This window comes from Suricata suricatta, chromosome 15 (assembly GCF_006229205.1).
Source record: "Suricata suricatta isolate VVHF042 chromosome 15, meerkat_22Aug2017_6uvM2_HiC, whole genome shotgun sequence".
Taxonomy (NCBI): Eukaryota; Metazoa; Chordata; class Mammalia; order Carnivora; family Herpestidae; genus Suricata; species Suricata suricatta.
The window spans coordinates 76,173,270-76,178,574 of record NC_043714.1 but is presented as its reverse complement, the minus strand read 5'-3'; the positions used below and the strand labels follow the sequence as shown (position 1 = coordinate 76,178,574).

The following is a 5,305-nucleotide window of genomic DNA, read 5'->3' as shown; positions in this document are numbered from 1 at the left end:
GGGGGGGGGGGGGTGCTGAGCAGAGAGGTGGGCCCCTCCCACTGCGCCCGGGGGAAGGGAGGGTGCTGAACAGAGAGGTGGAGCCACAAGGCAGGGTCCCCAGTCACACTCCAAGCCAGGAAGGCCTTCCCAGGGCGCCATATGCCAGGGTGGGCTCCCACAGGGGTCGCAGACAGAATGGGGGCGTGATGGTCGGGGGAGGGTGAGCCGGGGCAGCCAGCGGCCCTGCACTGAATTACCAGGACCCAGGCACACGCACGGCCCAGGCGTGTCACAGGGGGCCACAGACCCTCATGTCTGGGGCACGGGCGGGCGAAGGGCATCGGACCCTGTGTGTGCCCCAACCATCCAGGCTGCACCAGTGGCCTTTGGGACGTGCTTCAGGGACGGGCCCTGGGACCTGTGAGGGCCGTCCTGCCCCACCCACCCATGCGTCCCTGTCCAGGCAGCCTGCCGGCACCAGGGGTCACAGTGGTTAAAGGTCAAGCTCCAGTCTGTGGGGGTGACATCCAGGGGTCTGTCCTCTCTAAGGGCCACGAGGCAGGACCGGAGCACCAGGTGTCATCTCTGCCGGCCCAGGACACGCCTCTGGGTCAGAGCCCGGGCAGGGGAACCGTCCTGCCCAGGCCACGGCCCTTTGCCGCACCGGCTTTCCCAACCTTGAGTGAGTCCTGTGCCATTTCTGGGCCTCAGTTTCCTCTCCTATCAAGGGGGGTAACTGACTCCCTCCACCTTTAGGTGCAGCTGTGAGAATGAAACACCGACGTGTGAGTGTTAGGTGTGCACGTGCCGTATGTGCTTGTGTTATGTGTGTGTGTGTATACGTGCGTGCTGTGTACATGCATTGTGTGTACTGTGTTGTGTTTGTACATGTGTGTGTACATGTTACATGTGTGCATGTACTTGCAAAGTGTGTGCTGTGTGTGTGTGCGGGTGTTGGTGTGTGTGTGATATGTGAGCACTCATGTGCATATCTGTGTGCACGTGCGTATGTGTGTGCATAGTGTGTGCATACCTGTACACAGGAGTGTGTGCCTGTGTGTGCATATATGTTGTGTGCTCGTGTGCGTGTACACGCGTATGTCATGTGCTTGCATGTAGGCATGTGTGTTGTGTGTGCGCGTGTGCTGTGTGTCTGTGTGCGCGTGCACAGCTGCGTGTGTGTGTGTGTGTGTGTGTGTGCATTTCCTCCCATGGTGCTCTGCGCTCGCGGACGAGTGCTTGCCCTGAGCTCCTGAGGGACAGGAGGTCGTGCCCGGGAAGCCCACGCACGGGCGCATTCAGTCCGCAGCATCCTGTCCCCTCCCCGTGCCGTGTGCAACCCCGGGGCTCTCCCCCCAGGTCACCTGCGCCCACGCTCAGGCAGCGGCTGACACCCCTCATTCTCCTTCCTCCGGGTGGGGCCCGATCTTTGAGCCTCCCCGGAACACGCACAAACGGCAGGTAGGGAGCAGAGAGAAAGGCTCAGGGCTAAGCGGGCACATCGCGGGCTCAGGCCTGGGGGCAGGATTCCTGGGTTCTGCCGTGGTCTTGAGTGAGCCCCTCCCGCAGCTGGGAATGTTGGGCGGACAAACGGTCTGGGGCCTGGGGCCACCAGGTGGCGCTGCCGACCCGCGAGAGGCAGCCGCGGTGCCCACCCCCTGCCGGACCGGGCGGGCCACCCTCCAGATTCGCCTCTGCCATCTGACCTTCAGAGGGATGGCCCCAGAGTCGGCAACCCTGGATGGCTGCTTGGAGGGGCGTCGGCTTCCTGACCGACTGGGGAGAAGGTTGACACTGAGTGGGGAAGCCCCTGGTCCCCTCCCCGCCTTGGACGCTGTCAGGGCGGCCCCTCGTCCAGGCCCGCGTCTCCCTCCCTGGCAAAGGGAGGCAAGGTAAGGGGGCCAGTGAGCCAGCCCCTCCCGCCTCCCCACGGGCTGGCGGGCAGGGCGCCGTCTCCAGGACACAGGACGGGGGTCCCGGGGCCTGTCCCCGTTCCCCAGACACTGCGTCCCCCCTGCCAGCAGGCTGCTGCGTTCCGCCGGCGATTCAGGGGAGCGGAAACTCCTGAGCCGCACGTGGTCCCCAGGTCAGGCCAAGAGCCTCGCTCACTGTCTCGTGAGTCCAGAGAGGGTCGGACAGCCGCCCCGAGCCCCACAGCCTGGCAGCGGAGCCGGCCGTGTGGGCGGGAGAAAGCTGCACAGCCGAGGGCCGGGGTGTCCCGACAAGCAGTTCCGCGCTTCCCAACGGCAGCGCTGGCTGGGCCCCAGGGCCCGGCGGCAGGAGCCGGGACAGACAGGTGCCAGGGAGAGACTGGACTGGGTGGGAGCTACTCAGTGCCCCCTGGCCTCTGCAGTCAGGCAGAGGGGACAGGCCCCGTCTAGCAGACACAGAAGGGGACGGCGTCCAGGAGGCCCTCACCGACCAGCCGGGCTGACACTGCCCACCGTCCATCTACACAGCAGGCCCCTCCCGCCCCGCCCAGCCCCGCCTCCGCTCAGCTGCGGAGGGTCGCCGGCCAGAGTGCGGCGGGCACAAGGCCAGCTCCAGCCGGCTCTGCCCAGGGCCTGGATTCCTGGAGAAGCCCACTGACTTCTCAGGTTGTTGTAATGAAAATGCAGGGAAAGGGGCAGACCTTGAATTTACTACCACTCACACGTTAGTGAGAATGGCCCATTGATCAGTCAGTCGTTCAACAAGCATTTACTGAGCAGGTGCTCTGCCGCTTGGCATAAGATTGGAGGATACAGCCAGGAGGGAGGCACACCCCCGCCTCAGTCCGTCTCTAATCTGGCCTGGCCAGGTGCTGGCAGCCGTCCATACCGGAGAGGGCTGGCGAAGGCTGTCCAGAGGCAGTCACGTTTAGCTGGATTTTGAAGGATGAATAGGAGTTTGCCTCTCAGAGAAACAAGTGAGGGCATCTCCGGCAGCAGACACCACGGGGGTCGCGGCTCCGAGGTGTGGAGGCGCAGGCCAGGCGACGGCAAGCACCGGGGTCAAGGGCCTGGCCGAATGGCAGGGGGACCTCAGGCAGCTCCCTTCTCTCTCTGGCCCTCAGCTCCCTTGTCTATAGAATGAGGAGGGAAACACCGCCTCCCCAGTGAGATGATGGCTGTGGAAAGCGCCAGGCCGACGCTAACGTTCCTATTTAATTTTCCATGTTCTTTTTTGGGGCCACGGTTATTTCTGTCCACACTGAGCTATTTCCAGGCTCAGGGCTCGTCCTTTCCCACAGAGGACTCCCCGCTCCCAGGCCACGGTGGGAGGACAGGGGCGGTGGGCACGAGGCGCAGAGACAGAATCCGTCTTCCAGCGGGAGCAGCACAGGCCCCCTGGACGGGGCAGGGGCAGGCCGAGCCTTCCCCTCCCAGGGAGCCCAGGGGCACGCGCGCAGCTCCATTTCCAAGCCCCCTTTTCCAGATGCAGTGGGACTGAGTCCCAAAAGATGTCAGGGGGAGGCGACAAGAATGATCTCATCGCTGCCGGCCTGCCGGGACACCACCCTGCTGCTGCCCAGCCGGCAGATGAGCCTCCCCGTTGCCATAGTGACGGCCCTAGTGGGCCCCACGGCCCCTCCCTGGCTGCCCCGCACCCACCTCGACCCCTCAGTTCATTACCTACCGGGAGGACTGACCCAGAGGCGTTGGCTCGCAGAGGACAAGGTCAGCGAGGGAGGGAGGGCGGGGTGCGGGATTCCACAACACCTCCGGCAAGCCAACTCCCCGGGGCCTTCCTGGAACCAGAGGGGACCCACAGGGGCCCCCCACGTCCTCCTACGGGCTCTCTGCTGCTGACCAAGAAGCCAGGGCGACCCCACCCCCACCCCTCGGGAAAGCCCCAGACCCTGCCACCTCTCCCCACGCTGAGCCCCTCCCAGTAGGCATCCTTGGGGTCCCTCCCTGTGGGGCCTTCCCTCCAGGCTCCTCCCCACAGAGTCCTCCTTTCCAGGCCCTTCCCAGCTGTTCAGGGGCACTACCTGGGTGGGGATGGGGTGGCCCGGTGGGGCCGCTGGGAGGAAGCAGGGAAAGCCTGGGGGTGTAGGGAGGAGTGCAGGACGAGAGGTGGGAGGGAGGGAGGGGTCGGGTTCGCAGGAGGTGGGGGCCCACAGACCTCACCCCAGCAGGTGCACAGCTGCCCCAGGCCCTTGCGGGGCTGCTCAGGCTCAGGCCCTTGCAGGGGGTGAGCCTTGGGGAGGGTGAGGTGGGGACACGAATCCTACTCACAACTCTGTCTCTGAGAGCCTAGGAGCTTAGTGTTGGAGAATCTTCAGACCGAAAGGTTCTGCGGAACTTGGAATTGTAGGACCTGCCAATCGGGGGACCCCGGGCAGGACGGTCACCCGCAGAATATCCCCTGAGTTCCTGCGGCCCCAGGGCTCTGGCACATCCCTGCCCAAGTCCTTGCCAGCCCAGCCCGCTGGGGGCAGGAGCCACCATGTCAAAGCCCCAAGCCCCCCGGGGTGGGGGGGTCGGCCTAGAGCACAGCTGGGTGCAGGAGAGAGCACGGCGAGGACCCCAGAAAGAGGAGTTCAGACCCCAGCTCCGATTCGCCTCGACTCTGGGCCCCACACCGGCCCTCTGCTCTCTGCTTCAGCACCTTCCGCTGACCGTCCACGGCAGCCACAGAGGGACACAGACCGAACGTCCCTGAGCAGGCACGCAGCGTGAAGTACTCCTCAGCCGTGACAAGGATGGAGGAGCGCTGACAGCGGCCACGGCAGGAGCCGGCCTGGACACCGCGAGGCCAGGTGGCAGCAGCCAGACACACGGCCACGGAGCGCGAGGCTCGGTCTCTGTGAAACATCCAGAACAGGCGGAGCCACGGAGACTGAACGCAGACGAGCGGTGGCCAGAGGCTGTGGGGGAGGGATGGTGGCCTCTTCCTGGGCCTGGGGCTTCCTTTTGGGGGCGCGAAGGTGCTCTGGAATGCGACAGAGTGGGGTACTGGATGCCGCCGACCCTTCACTTAACACAGTTCATTTTACCTCGATTTAAAAAAAAATCTATTTAAAAAGTTCTTATCTAAAAATTAGGGGTGACAATAGGGGCACCTGGGTGGCTCAGTCCGCTAAACGTCCGGCTTTGGCTCAGGTCATGATCTCACAGTTCGTAGGTTCGAGCCCCGTGTCGGGCTCTGTGCTGACAGCTCGGAGCCCGGAGCTGCTTTGGATTCTGTGTCTCCCTCTCTCTCTGCCCCTCCCCTGCTCGCACTCTGTCTCTCTCTCTCTCTCAAATATGAATAAATGTTTAAAAAAGCAATTTTAATAATAAGTAAAGATTAACTGGCTCATTCGCTAAAAGCAGGGGTGAGGACGGCCCACGGGACT

The 5,305-nt window shown here is 63.8% G+C and overlaps 1 long non-coding RNA gene across 1 annotated transcript; it reads right to left on the bottom strand.

Annotated features, from left to right (window-relative positions):
• Positions 1–2,666: 2,666 nt before the first annotated feature.
• Positions 2,667–3,678, bottom strand: LOC115279206. The gene is made up of 2 exons (XR_003903285.1): positions 3,601–3,678; positions 2,667–3,046 (listed from the first exon to the last, which is right to left on the bottom strand). It is a non-coding gene; the product is annotated as an uncharacterized LOC115279206 (long non-coding RNA).
• Positions 3,679–5,305: the final 1,627 nt, after the last annotated feature.